The following is a 17827-nucleotide window of genomic DNA, read 5'->3' on the forward strand; positions in this document are numbered from 1 at the left end:
AAAGCGTCATGTTAGAGAATATGAAACTGAGGCTCAGACATGTTAGGGGACGCATCCAAGCTTGCACAGCAGGTTGGTGGATTCGGGCCAAGTCTTCACCCACCCCATCTCCCAACCTCAATACAGTGTTCTTTCCTCCGATGCTGAGGTCAGATTTTCCAGGAGATTTTAGGCCTAGAACATTTTTGGAGGATGGTTTTTGTGGAGTAGAGACAGAGAATTTTGAGTTGGATGATACAAGAGAGGCAATGAGCCAGAGAGAGGGCAGTGCCTGCATTTCACCTGCTCTCCTCCTGTCAGACACAGCCCATCCCTGCCCCCTCCCTCCTCCTCTTCCTCCCTCTCAAACTGCTTCTCCACAGCACTTCCCATCTCATCCACTGCTCCCACCAGAGACGTAGGTGATCCTCCTTGCGTCCTCAGCCTCCTGCCCACATTTGGGCCAACAGCTGATCCAATGGAATCTACCTCCTAGTTCCCTCCCAGATCCTCCCTCTAGCTGTCCCCACAGCCATGACCCTGGACCAAACCACCACCATCTGTCATGCGAGCTGCCTTGACAACCTCCTCATTGGTGTCCTCCTCTCCCACTTTTGCCACCCACCCCAATCCATTTGCTCTTTATAGCCAGAGTAATCTTTGGAAAATGCACGTCTGACCACATACTGCCACCACTCAAACCCTTTTAGTAATGTACTTCCTCTCAGGATAAAATCCGCCTTCCTTAATCTTACTTCCAAGATAACTGCTCCCACAACAGTGGAGAAGAGGAGATACGTAATGAAGATGTTAAGCCAATGGAATCGATGATTGATTTATTGGAAGAGAGAGAGAAAGGAGCCATTTGGGAGATGACATCCAGGGTCCAATTTGAAGCACTCACCACCTGGGCACAAAAGAGAGAAAGTGCCCATGCACTGAGTTTAAGCTTCAGAAGGCAGAGACCCAGACCACGCCCAGAGAAACAGTTAGAGGAATGACTATGAAAGAAGCTGGGTGTGAGCTTGCTAATTCGGCCAGGAAATGTCTGTCCCAAGAGCCCTCGAAATTTACAACCACTATGAGGCCTCACAGAAGAGACTTGTTTTCTTCTGATTAAGGGCCCAGATATTTTTAGTTTGAAAATAATTTATTATGCAAGTCGTGCCTGAGTGACATCAGTGGAGCAGAGTTGCCCTTACGTGGCACAGTAGGGACAAGAACAAGGTCCGTTTTCCCAGCTGACTCCACCAGCCCAGTGGAGCAGCCTTGACTTGGGCAGAAGAAAAATGTTACAGCAGTGATTGGTGTAACCATTGTGGTGGCTTCCTCCGGGAATACTCAAGATGTGGAGGAGAAATACTTCCTTATTACATCTACTTTTAGAAAATTCAACTCCTCTTAGTGGCATGGACATATATATGCTACCAAGTGTAAAATAGACAGCTAGTGGGAAGCAGCCGCATAGCACAGGGAGATCAGCTCGGTGCTTTGTGACCACCTAGAGGGGTGGGATAGGGAGGGTGGGAGGGAGGGAGATGCAAGAGGGAAGATATATGGGGATATAGGTATATGTGTAGCTGATTCACTTTGTGATACAGCAGAAACTAACACACCATTGTAAAGCAATTATACTCCAATAAAGACGTTAAAAAAAAATTCAACTCTTCTTTGATCTTAATGTCACTGGATTTGGACTCTTCCCAGGCTTGTCACATGAGGAGGGGGTGAAAGACTCCATGATTCGAGGGCAGGTTCTCTTCTTTTTACCTTCAGAAACCATAGCGTCAGAATCTTCCAGACCTTTAGAGCTGGAGAGACCTCAGACATCACTGCTCCACTCTTTCATTTCACAGAAGAAACAGCAGAGACTCAAAGGGGATAAATGTCTTGTCAGTGGCACAAAACCACTCAGTTCCTGAGGCAATATTAATACTCAGTTGTTCTGATTCATGGTTCAGGGCTCTTTCCATATTCGCAAGTCATTACAAAGACATCTTAGATATAAAATATTTGTGGTTTTCAGCAATGTTTTAAACATTGTATTTTATGCGTGAACAAATAGCATAACAAGGACTATATTTTTAAATTGTGCTATAAAACGAGACATTCTCCAAGTTTCACCCAGCTTGTTCCCGAAGGGATATTTATCTAACTGGAGTAACGTGTATTTTTATGTATCTTTAGGATGCAGGGGGAAGAGACTGAAGGGAGATAAAGGAAGAAACAGTAAGGGAATCTTCTCTCCGTGACGTTTCTGCCAGGGGTCCTGGACTTGTGGGGATCTATCTAGGCTGCTTGAGGGAGGTCTTCAAAGGAGCCTGGAGGTCTCTTCCTTACCCGGTTCATCTAATTCAGGTTTTAAATATGCAGTAGGCACTGGGTACACAAAGATGCATAATACATGGCTTTGCCCTGAAGAACTTAAAATCCAGCAGGGAATGTAGAGGGCTGCACAAATTAACTCCATTACCAGATCCAATGTGATTGGTATTAGAGCAGCAGCATCAAGTCTTTCGGGAGCTGGATGTCAGAGAACCAGTTCCGACCGGAAGAGCAAATCCAAGGCATTTGAGTTATGCCTTGAAGACGGGCTGTATATCAAGGGGTGGAGAGGAATGAGAAAAAAAGGCATTGCAGCCAAAGACTCACATGAGCAAAGGCCATGGGAGGAAATGAGGGGGCACTGCGAACCGAGTGAAAGGAGGAGGTTAGGAGGGAGCAGAGAGTGTGGCCTGCAAAGGCAGGGCTGTGGGGAGGCGCCACAGCGGGGGTGGAACAAGCCTTCTGGTCGTGGTAAAGAAGGTGAACTTGTTCTGGCCTCCGTGGGCCTCCCTCACCAATTGGCTGATCTGCCTCCCAGCCGTCAGGAGCCCTCAGTTCTCAGGCTTCCGCCCTTCACCAGGGCCGGCCTGACAAGGAAGTGTCGAAGATGCTACTTAGACCACAGGGCGTTGCCACGTAAAGGAGTCAGGGGGAGGTGATATCTCGAGACGCCAGCAGCTGCTCACTTAGAGCCTCGGAGAGTGGGGAGCAGCCCTCATGGACCCGTCTGGTTCCCACGTGCGGTGCTGAGGTCGGGAGCCTGAGAAGAAGGCACTGAGAGGAAGACCTGTCTGCGGGAACTACCTCACACTAAGCAAAATCTCAACAGAAAGACAGATGCAAATCAGAAAGGAAGTATGTTCATGTACAGAGGAAGAAAAACTGCCAAGGAAATGAAACATGTAGATACCTGGTCGGGACATATTCAAAAGTGAAATAAACTTAAAATAGACACTGGGCTAAATGTTTCGGGCGGCATTATTTCCCACGCATTGGGAAAGCCAAAAGCTAACCAGAATTTTACTTAGTGAGAGTAAAACCTGAACCAAGTGAGTGAGTTAGTTGGCCGATGCCAATGGTAACTGTCATCGAGTTAAGATAACCAATTCATTCTGGTGTGCCAGAGACTGTCCCAGTTTGAGTGCTGAAAGCTGTACGTCCTGGGAAATCCCCCAGTCCTGGGGAAACCAGGACGGCTGATCACCCTCTGTCAGGTTATAATGGCCCAGAGCTTCTCTCTCCTCTCTTCAGAGGTTTACCTCTACAAAGGACTGGACATCTATGTCACTGGGGCGCCTTCTCCCCGGGACAGTGCTGAATGAACGCTGGCAAATCCCAATTGCTTTATAGTTCTTCCTTATTCTCCCGTGCTTCCTTCCTATATCTAATGCCATAGATTCATCATGAGACTGTGAAGCAGACCTACAGACTGTCTCCCTCAGTACCGTTCCCTCCTGCAGTGCGCCTTCCTGCTCTGTAGCGCGGAAACCTACAAGCATCCTGCAGGCTGGCCTGCAGCTAGGGCTCCTCACAGGACTCAGAGTCGGCCAGGCCCGTGCACTGATGTGAGTCTTGTTGGAGCGAGTGGGCAAAGCAAGCTGTTGGCCTTGTGTAGGGAGAGCAGGCCTTGTGGCCAGTGCGATCGATAGCTTTTATTCTGCTAAAAGCAGCAGGAGCAGGGCAGCTTGTAGACTCAGAAGCTCCCTGATCATGCCACAGGCATGGTGCTTCTGGGGCCCTGCTGGCTATAGCTCCCAGTTCTTTTGAGAAGTTCAGGCTAGATTGTGTACCTTCAGCCCTCTTAGTGATTTTATGAGCTATCATAATTCTTCTTTAGCATAAATTAGCCAGAAGACCCTGTAGTTTACAAGGAAACACAGACTGATACGGAAGGTAAATAAGATGCCATCACCAACAGCTTAATATTTGCTTCCTGGATGCTGCTTTGGAAGGAACTCTGAGGCCTCATCCAGGCTCAGTGAGCAAGGCTGCTCTGATGGACTGGGGGTCTCTGTTAGGATACCAAAGGGGGAGTAATTGCAGCTTTGCCATCTGTGGTTAAGACTATTGACAAAACCATGTCTTTCTTCTTTTGTTTTACAACAATACTGTCATCTTAAAGGTATCTTCTACTAAGGTGTTGATTTTGTGAGTTTAACACTGGAGATCAGAAATTTTAGATGGATAACTTTAATCTTAGAAGTATAAGCTACAATTGTATTTGATATCAAGGGTTGAATAATTGTTGACATAAGTTCTTGAAGAATGTAAATGTTCTGTTGAAAATCTCCTGCTCAGCAAAGATAAAGAAGATGAAAAAATGTTCCATTCTAGCGAGTATTACGTATTCACTATAAAGATCTATATATTACAGTATTTATATATTACATTTAAGGAGCGTTGTAAAGAGTGGCTAAAGAGAAGGAATGAAGATCTTACTGAAAGTTAAATCTCTATTTCTTATACTCATTTACTATTTGCTTTACTATCCAATAGTTTAGAATAAAATTTTGTTTACTCCTGTATAAAGGTTGTAATATGTGCTTGAAAGAGGAAATTGTATTTGTTCCCTTGATCGTAGAACATGACTCTTATAGGAAACTGAATCTTCTCACTTAAACTATGAATGAAGTTATCAGCCTTGCATTATTTTCTCTTCCACTATATACAGTGCTCATTTCTCCTGTTAGACAGTGAGCACTTTGGCTGACTCTTCGTATGTCTGTAAGAGCATTCATCAAGCCACTCAGACATAATCTAAATACAACACACAGCACGATTTCTCTGACAGTTCTTAGAGTCTGGGGTTCCTCCTTGATTCTCCCTTGTATCACCTCCACCTGAAAAGGCTCATCTCTCTTAGGAGGGGTTTTCTCTCCCAGGGAGATTTCTACTCTCAAACTCAGGGGGCCCAAAGGTGAGGCTGTAGTGGGGATGTTATAGGCCATGCAGCTGCTAACATCACATTGCCCAGGCATTGCCTGTTATGACACCCGGAGTCTAATGTGGGTGAAACTCCTGTGCACCCAACCTGGGGCACAAGGACCAGAAAAGGAACTTTTGGAGTTGAAAAGAACTGGAGACAAATTTCAGTTTCTTACTCATTTCATCAAGAGCAGGCGTTCTCCCTAAGAGTCTTTTAGTTGCAAGCAACAGAAATCCACTATAAACATTATCCGAGTTTGTTTTTTTAAGCGAGGGGGGAGTATTTATAATAACATGTTACAGCAAATGTTTCAAGCAGGTCTCTGAGGAGAGGACCACCACCAGGGACCTGGGCAGCAATCAGTCAGACTCTGCCTGGCCTTCACTTACTCTCAAGAGTCACAAAATCTGGGCTTCCCTGGTGGCGCAGTGGTTGAGAGTCCGCCTACCGATGCAGGGGACACAGGTTCGTGCCCCGGTCCGGGAAGATCCCACATGCCGTGGAGTGGCTGGGCCCATGAGCCATGGCCGCTGAGCCTGCGCGTCGGAGCCCGTCCACCGCAACGGGAGAGGCCACAATAGTGAGAGGCCCACGTACCGCAAAAAAAAAAAAAGAGTCACAAAATCTAACCTGGGCTTCTGAGCACTCAGCTGCCCTCCTGGCCTCGTGGGCAGTGTGTGGCACTGGAGTTAAACCAGAGGAGTGAAGCCTGACTGCACCCTTTCAAGCTGTGTGACCTTGGATAAGCTACTAAACCACTTGAGACTTGAGTGTCCCTGACCTTGGATGAGAACAGCTACAGCTCTGACCCCACAAGGTTGTGCTGAGGCTCCGATGAGCTCATCCATGTGAATACAGTGCCAGCACTTCATATTTATTAGCTATTAATCTGGTTACATCCTCTTTTTTCTCTCCGTGGATTGGTTTTCTCCGCTTCACTGGGCCCATGTCCAAGCTCAGCCAGCCCACATGGGGACCTCACTTCTAAGTTCACACGACCCCCAGCCAGGCCAACAGCCAGACGGCACAGGATTCTCTCAGTCCCCAAACCAAAATCTCGGGAGAAAGAATCTCCTTGGCTGGACTGTGGTCATGGAGACAGAGGAACTCAGCTGTGGAGGGTGGCATTGCATGTGTGTGTGGGCATAGGGTGGAGAGATGGGAGTGGAGGGGGCCATGGTAGTTCTCAAAGAAAAAAGGGTGTCTTTACGGGCTGGTTAATCCTCCCCAAAGGGGTGAGCCCAGAAAGCCTGCATTTTGTAATCTTTCGTGATAAAGAGCCAAAAAGGCCTGGGAGTTCTCCCTTCCTCCAGGGTGGCCCATAACTGGGAGTGTCAACTGCTGGTGAGGGAGTCTGAAAGCCCAGCAACCTTGCCCTTGCGTGGGGACACACCCTGAGGTATAATTCACCCTCCAGAGCTCCCCTAGAGGATCGGGCTGAGGCAGGTATTTGACATGAGATGGAGCTTTTCTTGGGTTCTTCCCCTTCTCTGTCCATCTTTCCCTAACTTCCTGGCTTCCCTGGGAACATTTCCTTAATAAATCACTTACACATGAATCCTGCTCTCAGGACCTGTTTCTGGAGCTCAATTTAAAACAATCCCACAGATCAAAAAATGAGTCTGAACTCATTTGTGAGCCATTAATGAATGTAACTGATGTCCATGGGAAAGGGATTCTTTCCATCCTCTGAGGTTTGGTTTTGTTTCTCACCCTTGCATTCTTCAGCAGGTCCCACCCACCGAGAGAGGCTGCTGGAGAGCCCAATCTCTCTGCGTTCAGAAAATGATCTTCTTTCAAAGAAAACAAGGAGGACAGCCACTCTGATTTTAAAAAAAAAAAAAGAAAAGAAAGAAAGAAAGAAAAAAAAGACGGTTGGTCTGGTATGTGACCTGATCGTCTTTGCTGGCCCCCTTCCTCCCGCCAGCTGGGAGAGCCATTTTAACTTTCAGAAAAATAGACTCTTCCTGCCAAGTCAAGCTGCCCGTCTGAAAGCTAAACATGGGAAGGCCAGTAAATGAAGGCAGCATAAGAGGTGACATTTCTAGGACAAGCCGCCACCTTAGCTGATTCTTACATAGGAATACTCCTAACGCCTATTGCAGGGATTGCTACTGCTGGTTATGAGGATGAACACTTCGAGTGGATTTCAATGAGAACGGTTCTTACATGGAGAGATCATACAGGGCTGGCTGTGTCCTAGGCCGGAAGTCAAACAAGCTTCAGGACTGGCTCTCCTTTGGGCCAGTCTCAATGCCAAGCAGATAAGACAGTCCTTGGCATGGTGGAATTGGGCTGTCTCTACTTCTTCTTCCCACTTCAAAATATTCTGGCCACCTTGGCTTGACACTGAAGACTAAACTCCTACTGCACAAATCCACCTCTTTGGGCTGAAAACATGTCTATTGTTAAAATGTAAACCTTTTGAGGGAGGCAGCCCTGTTCCCTACCCAACCAGACACAGTGTAGTCAGGGGACAAAAGACACAGTTTAAATAATTACTGTTTTAAATTAAACCAGCAATTAACTAAGGAAGGCAGTATATCAGACTGGTTAATGGATTTTACTTTGAGGTTTAGATCTCAGACATGAGACCTTAGGCAAGATTCTGGGGGGCTCAGATTCCTGATTCTGTAAGATGGGGATGAGAGCACACACTGAGCTCTTACTTTGTCTTTAGGGGCTAAGCCCTTTACGTGGATTAGTTAATTCCGTCATCATTACAAACTTAGGAGGCAGGTACTATTATTATCTCCATTTTGCACACCAAGGCACTGAAGCTCAGGGAGGTTAAGAACTTACTCCAGGTCACACAATTAATAAATATCTATCTGGTGGGAGCTTTTTAGTGATTAAATGAGAAAAAGCTTATTATAAACTTAGCATATTGACTGAAAGCTAAGAGAAAGCCCTGGCTAAATGTTAGTCCTTAATGATGATAATTTAATATTCAGGATTATTGTTATCTTACATTTGGAATTTGGAAGGCACTAATTTGGATCGTCTTTCTAACCCGCCATATCCTAAGCGGACAGCACTGTTGACGTGAACCATCTCTGAGAGCCCCAAGAATCTGAAACATCCAGGTACTTCTTGATGCAGTTGGGAAAAGAAAATATTCACATGTATCCTTAAACCCAGAGAGTTATTTTTTAAAAAAGCAAGTATCCTCGGTGGACAGCAGGCAGCAGATTGGGGTGGGGAGGGAGAGAGAGAATAGTTGTTTAATCGTCCGACCCAGTTCCTCCCAAAAGGAGGCTCGTGTACTAGGAATGCATAACCAGGCATCATGGGCCATTCCACCCCCAAGAGCTGCTCACCTGCCTCCAGAAAAGCCATTAGCATCGCAAAGGACCTGTTTTACAGGTACTCAGGGAGAATGCTACATTTCCCTCCAGTCCTTGCAAAGGTCCTGCGGCCAAATGAGTTAATCAGAAGCACCTCCCTCAAGCCCTGAGTGACAGCCCAGGCAAAGGGCACAGGAGAAACACGGTCACTGGGAAATGCCACCCGCCTCCAGTCCACCTACCAGAGAAGTAGCACCTGAGGGGTTAGGACCAGCCCATTCAAGTTTCTAGATCAAATGGATGGTATGACCCTGGGCAAGTTAGTTAACTAGCTCTTTGAGCCTTGGTTTCCTCATTGGTAAAATAGGGATAATAAAACCTTCCTCCTATCTTGAAAGAAACAATGTATTTGAATCGCTCTGTTGTACACCTGAACCTAATATAATATTGTAAATTAGCCATCGCTCAATAAAAGGAAAAGCAATGTATAGTGTATGCTTAGCAGAGTGCCTGACACCTAGTAGAGTTTCGTAAATGTTAACTATTGTTAATAATAAGTATTCATTGAAAATATCTCTGTGTTAGGAAGTGTGAGCACAGAAATATACAGACCCTGGCCTCCACAGCTCATGGACTCCAAGGGGAGACAAGGCTAATCACATAAAGTGATCAGCCATCCAGCGTGTGCTCAGCTGTTTGGTGTGATGAGGGTTCAGAGAAGAAAGAAGTGGGTACAGACAGGTGCAGGCTGGACATGCCCAGGAGGTAAGCGATGAGGATGCTTGGGGTTTTGAAAGATGTAAAGAAAGAAAAAGCTCAATGGAAGCCAGCACAGGCCTGGAGGAGAGGCATGCTGGGTAAACGGGGCAGGTGACGCTCCAGAAGGAAACAGGAGCTCCTTTCCCCTCACCTGAGCTATCCCAGCCGAGACCCAGAAGCTGGGCTCAGCGGTGAGGCAGATCCTCTGACAGGAGTCACATGTCTACCACCTACCACTCAAGGGTTCTTCAAATCACAAGCCTCTAACAACCAGCACAGGAGCTGAGAATGATGGAAGCCACACTCTGCAATGACAGCCGGGTACAGGTTTCTCTAAAGCGACATTACATACAACAAACTGCAGATGATGCTGCAAATTTCGGATGTGAATCGCTCATTCATTTCCAATATAAATTGATGAAAACTCTTAGCTGAGTGTGATGATCAGATTGAACTGTCTGGGCTTTTACTGTCCTCTGGCTTTCCAGTTCCTACCACCCTCTGCGTCCGAAGTTATTCTACTGGGGGCTAAATTCAGGTAAATGCTAAAACTATCTAATTACTCATCAATGAAAATTCTTCATTTTAGCATAGCACTATAGGTTCAGAGTATCTTGCAATTATGTTCCTAAGGAGTTCTTGCTTTCTCTAATAAGCTTTGCAAACTATCAGTCTGAGCTGAATTTTTATCCTGGGAGGGATTTCTTCCTTTATTTGCCCAATTTTGCAGCACTGCTCTTCAGAGCACTTTTTTCTCCCATTTGCCTCTTTTCTCCCCTAGTCACTGATGGGAGATGAAAATGAATTTTGGTATTTTGTCCTCTTGAAGGGAAAAGTAAATTCTAGATGGGACTCAAGTTCCAAGTGGTTCTCTTTGTGGGCAGGAACACAAGTGCCACGTTTCCTGGGTGATGTTGTTGAATAATAAGCTATCTGGCTTCATAAATACTTCATAAAAAGTATACAGTAATAACAATGATCATTATTATCGGACATGTGCCATTTTCAGAATTCACTGTAAGATCCATAGAGTTGCACCTGACTTCCTGGGCACTTCAGCTGGTGGGGGCAGGGCAGTTGGGACCCACTGTTGCAATAGTCATAAATGCTCTGGTCACTGGGTCCCAAATGTCTCGTTGAACTTCATACTTAATAATGTCTGTCTACCCAGAGGGCAACAGAATGTTTGTTCCTGGACTGTGAGGCCACTGATATTTTAATTTTTTTTCTAGGGAAATATTAGTCTGAGGATCTGGGAATATTGTTTCATTGCCTGGCCTTATAAGAATTTGCTTGATCTATTTTTGTAAGGGCAAATTAACCCTCGTCCTAGAATTTTTTCAGGCGAAAGGGATAAATGAAAGTCTTTACTGCTGAAGAGGTTCCATTCACCTGAGTCAATTTTAGCTACTGAAATAATCAGCTCTATACATGCCGTTTTAATGGAAACAAGGACTTCCCAGGTGCAGCTTGGATAGGTCCATGCTTCCAAAAGGAAAAAAAAAATCCCTTCTTTGTTCTTTTAGCTGGATTGTTATTGGGCAGGTCCACCATCCTTTATCAGATTATTAGGAACACATGAGGCCCTTTCAGCAGGCCTATGCCTTTCAATTGTGTGATAGTTGTGGTAGCACATAGCAGTACAATCCTCCCATCTTGGTGTTTTAATTATGTAAACAGAAGAATAAAACTACCCAACTTCCCATCCTCCCATAGACTGAGGCTGAGGAGGACACTAAGCATCTAACCCTTACAGAATGACATTTCAAGGGCTTCCCTGGTGGCGTAGTGGTTGGGAGTCCGCCTGCCGATACAGGGAACACGGGTTCGTGCCCCTGTCCGGGAAGATCCCACATGCCGCGGAGCGGCTGGGCCTGTGAGCCATGGCTACTGAGCCTGCGCGTCCGGAGCCTGTGCTCCACAACGGGAGAGGCCACAACAGTGAGAGGCCCGCGTATGGGAAAAAAAAAAAAAAAAACACATTTCAAAGTTAAGGGACTGTAACGTTTGTGTACCGAAGGGAGGGTCCATTAAAAGGGAAATGGCTCAGACACAAAGCTCTTTCTTATGCCCGCTTGTCCCAAAGCTGCACAATTTGAAAAGAAGGTTTGGACGGGAGCGGGTGCGTGATGATGTCAAAGGACAAGAAGTGACACTGCTTTGACCCATAAAGCAAAGTCTGAACTCTGCTGTTTAGCAAGTCAGGAAACTATCCCTTCTGAAAATTTGAAACTGCTTTTTCCAAAAACAAACATTTGTCCCTCGATGAACGGTGGGTTTGATTCAACTGTAACCTGCATGTTTACTCAGAGGAAGCTCTAAGTGGACTGGGCTAAGAGGCCCACCCCTGCCCTGGACATGGGGGTCCTTGAGGCCAAAGCGGCAGGGCCTGCAGGTCTTGCAGCCATAAAGGCGGTGTTGACTGCGCCACTGATGCCCTCGAGGAATTACTGAGTAAATATTTCAGACCGGAGGAAATGCACTACCTGGGAACAGGCATGGTCCTGGGTCCGTTTCAACGGGTGGGAAAGGGTCCCCTAAATGGTGGGTGAGGGATGCCTGGGTGATATAGGAAGCAGGGCGTTTAACCTGTCTCCTCCCCTACAGTGAAGGCTGGGATCGTGCGCCACTCCAGGGGCCCTCCTGTAAAGGATTTGATGCCTCACGTGTTTTCCCACCAACACAGGGGAAAGCCATGTTTAGCGCACAGCTTTTAAGTTTTAACCTCCTGCTCCGCTGTTCCCTTAATTATCCCAACACTGGGGTGCAGTGGCCATACCTTCAGTCTGCGAGGCGGTGGCGTGGCGACCGGACGACAGGTGTCCCGTGCCCTGCGGAGGAGCTGGGGAAGACGACTGCGAGCTTCCGAGGAACCACTGAGCCCTTCTCTTTCCAGATACACCAGAGAAAGAGGGTTCTTGAAAGAGTGAGAGCTGCTGCCTGAGTTACTCTGAAGACATCACTGAGCGAACGACACCCACCCCTCAGGCCCCATCCAGAAACCCGCCGAAGGGGTCGGTCTCGCGGGCCGCGAGGTTTGGATGCGCTCCTCTTCCGCCACCTACCGACGACATCAGCTCATTGCAGTTTCCAAAGGGCCCTAGGCTCCTTATGAAGTGGACCAAATCAGGATAAGGAGCAGTCAAGGAAACTCAAAACCATTCAAGGCACATTTTTCTGCCTTCAAATTAATATAGATTTATTGAGTCGTCAGGGAAAATACATATTCTTAAAATCTAGATGGCTTATTTTACTGAGTAAATTAACTCTGATTTTCAGCTGCCAAAATAATAATATATGGGAGTAAGAGGTAGGCAGAGTTTTTGTTATTGTCTTTCTTACATTAGCTTAATGCTTTAGAATACATAACGTATTGTGTATTTTTTTGTTGTTGCTGCTTTTCAGAAAAAAATGATCACCCTACAGGTAATGAAGGAATTTTTAGAAGAGGAATAGTACATGAGTAAGATTTGCAAGCAAGAGAGTGTGTTGGGCCTGCAGAATTAACATGGAGCTCCATGGGGAATGAACAAAGGCAAGTATAGCATGGGCGACTGTCCATATGTTTTAGCGGTCTGTACATTAGCTGGAAGACTGAGAAGGTGCTACCAAAAGCCCAATTGTTCGTATTCTTCGATTCAGTAATCCAACTTCAAGAATTCTATCCCGAGGGGCTTCCCTGGTGGCGCAGTGGTTGGGAGTCCGCCTGCCGATGCAGGGTACACGGGTTCGAGCCCTGGTCCGGGAGGATCCCGCATGCCGCGGAGCAACTAGGCCCGTGTGCCACAACTACTGAGCCTGCGTGCCACAGCTACTGAAGCCTGCGCACCTAGAGCCCGTGCTCTGCAACAGGAGAGGCCACTGCAGTGAGAAGCCTGTGCACCGCAACAAAGAGTAGCCCCCGCTCACCGCAACTAGAGAAAGCCCGCACGCAGCAACAAAGACCCAACGCAGCCAAAAATAAATAAATAAAATAACATTTAAAAAAAAAAAAAAAAAAAAAAAAAGAATTCTATCCCGAGAAAAGAATCCCAAAATGTGAAAAAAGTAATACGGATGATAGTCTTTATAAGATTAGTTAATGCTCAGCAACAGAAGAAGTTATTGTTCCTTCAAAATATGGAATATTGCAGACATGAAAATAATCTTAACACATCAATATTAAAAAATGCATACCCAAGAAGATATAAAATAGTAAAAACAGAAATATCGAATAAAACTGGAAAAGAATATTTAAAATATCAAAACTGAGTTAGAGGGTGGATTTAGAGTCTACAATGCTATGTATACTAATATTTATGTTTTCCTAATTACATGATAAATACAGGAAAGCTTTCTTGTTATTACATTTAAAGTATACAGAAATATATTAAGAAATGAAGGATCCTGTTAGTAGATTGATGTAAGCTCTTCAGATCTTCTTCCTTGGAGTTACACACACACACACACACACACACACACACACACACACACGTACACATTACTATGTGTAGTGTTATTTTTTTAGAAACTTTTTTTTTTTGGCCACACGGCTTGCGGGATCTTAGTTCCCCGACCAGGGATCAAACCTGAGCCCTCTGCAATGAAGCACAAAGTCCTAAACACTGGACCCCCAGGGAATTCCCTGTAGTGTTATTTTAACATAAAAGTCATAATATTGTATTACTTGCAACTTGATTCTTTTTAAAATCTGCATTATAGGTCTTTCTGGATCAACAGTATATATTTACTATTTATATTGTTTTTAACCACTATTGAATGTGATGTATTCTAGTACTTTAATTATGTCACAATTGATAGATAACTTATTTCTTCTCATTTTAAAAATGTTAAATAATTTTGCAAATGATCTCTCCTGTATACTTATCCTGGTACACCTTATTAATGAATTTAAGCTTCATTTATTCATTGGCCACTTATATTTCCTTAGAGAATTTCCTATTCATATCTCTTGCAAAAGTTTCTATTTCATTGTTTACATTTTAAAATTTATTTGTTGGAGTTCTTTATGAATTTTAGATTTTTATTGAGATTCACTGAATTTAGAGATTGGTACAACATAAAATATTTCCATCCAGAGCATAATATCTCTCCCTATTAGTTCTAGTTTTCTTTTATATCCCTTGACAAAATGTTATTGTTTTCTTTAGATCCTGTACACTTCTTGTGGGAATTTATATTACATAAGGAAGACATTTTCAATGGCTATTTACATAACTGAAATACTTTTTAACTGAAACAGTTACCAGCTCCAGTTGAAACCACAGCCGTTTCTTAAAGCTATAATGATCTGTCAAATAACTCAAAGAAGTATAATCATCAGCCTATAATTTGCTTGTATACAAGGGAAATCAATCAATAGATTGTTTTCATGTCCTCTTAGCACACCAAAAATGGAATTTAGATACAAAAAATAAAAAGTAGAGACAGAGAGAAGAAAAACCACAGTTTGGGAATAGTAAACTTTGTTTTCCTTTCTTTGGCAAGCTACTTATTACCTGGCAGTAAACAAGGAGGCCAAGTGGGGTAGCTTGGGCAGCTGGGTCATTAAGGAAAATAATTCCAGTTACTTAATGGTCCTTCACAATCTTTAGGCATTTAAACTGTGACGTCTTCAAGACAGGATGTCTCTACCGTGTCTATTTTTCCCCTCCTTCTGCACCCCCACCTCCGTTAGGCAAGGTCTCAGCATTTCCCTCACTAGAATCTCTTAGATCCTTAACAGACGTGGAAATAAAGTTGCTGATAATAAATTTTTCCAAAAGCAAGTTGGCGCATGATAAACTGATCTTAAAATTCTGAAGAAAAGACAAGTATAGCCTTGAAAATTTTCTTGGCTTATCATTTACTGAAAAGGGGGTTTTCAAATATCTTTGATTTGAATTTGTGTATTTCTTCTTTTAGTTATGTCATTGTTTTATACATTTTGAAGCTCTTATTACGTACATATAAATTTAGATTTTTATAGCTTCCTGGGTAACTAAGACTTTTTACATTATGAGGTGTTCCTCCTTGTTTGACTTTAAGATAGCTATGCCATCTTTTTATTAGTATTTTCATGGTATATATTTCCTCTGTTTTTTTCTTTCAAGCTTTCAGTGTACTTATCTTAAGTATGTGTCTTGTAAGCAAAGAGTGTTTTTTCAAATCCAGTCTGTCAAACTGTCTTTTAATGACAGCATTTAATCCATTTACATTTAATGCAATTATTGATATAATCTACCATCTTGATTTTTACTTTCTATTGTCTCATTTATGGTTTTTTTCTTTAATTGGCTTCTTTCACAGATTAATATTTTTAAACTATTTCATTTTCCCTCTATGACCTTTGTGGTTACACATTCTTTTAAAATTCCTTAAGTGGTTACCCTAGAGACTACAAAATGTATTCTTATCAAGTGTGTGTCAGTTATCAATTTATTGCCTCTCAGCTTTAAATCCACTCTGTATTGCCGGCTATGCACAAAAGAATTATATCTCTTTTGCTAGCTAGTATGAAGCTTTGGGTGTAGAGGGCACTAGAGGGGCACTAGAGAAGGAAATGGTTTCTGTTCTGGCTCTCCTTAGTTTCTCCAGAGCTGGGCTCCTGAAGTATGAGATAAGCAGCAGCGCCCAGCATCTAGCTGTTACCCTGGGACCCTCTAAAGTGGCTTTAGGATTGTGCAGCCTGCAAGTCACCTCCCCAAGAATGGCTTTCCCAGCATCCCCTTGAACGGCTCTGAGCCAAGTTTCAAGGCATTCAGCTTGTCAGCCTTTTTTGGAATGGACAGATGCCTATTCATGGCATAAGGAAAACCAGTTCCTAATGCCAAGATTACCTCTGTGGGTTTCCTTTTTCTCCTGATTTGATAGGAGTGGAGATGGTGGAAAGTGGTTACACTCTGGGTATATTTTGAAGGTAAAGGTGACGGATCTGCTGATGCAGTGGATGTTCGAACAAGGTATAAAGAATGATTTCATAGTTTGGGGTTTAAGTCATGGAAATGAGATCTGGAATATGAGAGCGGGAAAGAGGGCAGGTGACGTGGGGTAGAAAAAGGAAGGGGGGGTGATGTGGACACAGGTAGAAAAGAACCATTGAAGATGATTAAGGAGAGAAGTGAGGACATGTAGGGTCAATTGATTGAAGGTCTTGGTAATAACAAAGAATTGCTGGAGTCACGGTATCAGATGGCAATAACTAGGAAGACAGCAAGAGGATAAAGATAGGCTTGGTGGCGAGAAAACAAATTCGTATTTTAAAATAATCTTTTATTTGCTCATCATATACATTTTAACACATATTCTGTTGATATACATTTATTTTTTGGTGATAATTAAATAATTTATAAAATATATGCATAATGTAAATCACAAAATATATGCATAATGTGTGAAGTGGACCAGAGCCATCAAACTTCATTGGTGTTCATCTTTATGAGATGTAGATAATCAAGAGATTTAAGGAGATAAATTCCATCATTGGATTCTTGTTTCTTCAGAATTAAAGAGGTAGTATACATAATCAGAAAATCAATTTTGATGTTCAGATCAATGAGGGGTTTGTGTTACTGGAAAGAGCAATATGTAAAATAGAAATGTAGTTAACAATCACATATTCCTAGGGATAATGTGATAATCATGGGAATATCATCAGAAACTACAGACATTAGCAGAAATAAATTAGTTGCCTATTTTAACCATTGCAACAGCATTTTCAAATGTTCAGAAGAGGATTTCCTAATTTTTTTCAAGACATGGGTCTTTATTGTTCATTATTCTATCGATTTTGAAAATTATTGTCTATAAAACTCATTTTATCACTAGCTAGTGTTCGTATTTTTAGTCAAAAGATACCGCCATTTGTTAGAATTTATAATTTACATTAAATAACAGATTTTGTTACCGAATTAAAATACTTTCAGTTCCAACGAAAGTATTACATTTTAGGGTAGCCTCTGCAGCCTTGTTTTGGTAAATAGATGATTTCAACAAAGCTTTTGAAAAATTGAAAACAGCTCATGAACACTTCTTACTCAATTAGATTCACAGACTCTGTTTGGGGAATCAATCTATTAAGGAACAAAATGTCTGTTTTTACATTCTCCTTTTTAAGTTCCATCTTAATTTTTTCTCTTCCCTATTTTCTTCTTATAGCCTCTCACTTATCTATTTCTCTTCTTTCTTCTCTTCTTCTAGCTTAACTTCTGCTCCCCCACCCCCTTCCTTTTTCTTCACTGTCTTCTAGGAAACCTTTTCTCCACCCGTTCTATTTCTTTCTGTGCTTGGATTTACATCTCCTGTTATCTTTCTTTTCCACAGAGAAGTTGTTCCTATTGCATTCATTGGTTCTTTTATAGAAAATTATGGACGGAATAAGTAAAATATTAATAATCTATGTAGTGATCCAACAAACATAAGATACGTGAACATTTCACAAATGCAACATGTAATTATCCACTGCTGATGTCAATAAGGCATGGTCTCTTTGGTATAAGCGTCTATGTTCAAGATGTAGCATCAGTAAATACTTGAATTTTTCATGTTGCTTGGTATCCCTGTGAACTAAAGA

The 17827-nt window shown here is 43.2% G+C and overlaps 1 protein-coding gene across 19 annotated transcripts in view; it reads right to left on the reverse strand.

The window, feature by feature from the left end:
* Positions 1–16506: 16506 nt before the first annotated feature.
* The window catches only part of LOC101335474 (cytidine monophosphate-N-acetylneuraminic acid hydroxylase), a 260691-nt gene continuing 259370 nt past the window's right edge, over positions 16507–17827 (reverse strand). For all 19 annotated transcript variants that reach the window (XM_073810421.1, XM_073810419.1, XM_073810426.1 and 16 more), the window contains one exon: positions 16507–17820. The gene's annotated coding sequence lies outside the window, so the exon portion shown is untranslated. The remainder of the gene's footprint in view (positions 17821–17827) is intronic.

This window comes from Tursiops truncatus, chromosome 10 (genome assembly GCF_011762595.2).
Source record: "Tursiops truncatus isolate mTurTru1 chromosome 10, mTurTru1.mat.Y, whole genome shotgun sequence".
NCBI lineage: Eukaryota > Metazoa > Chordata > Mammalia > Artiodactyla > Delphinidae > Tursiops > Tursiops truncatus.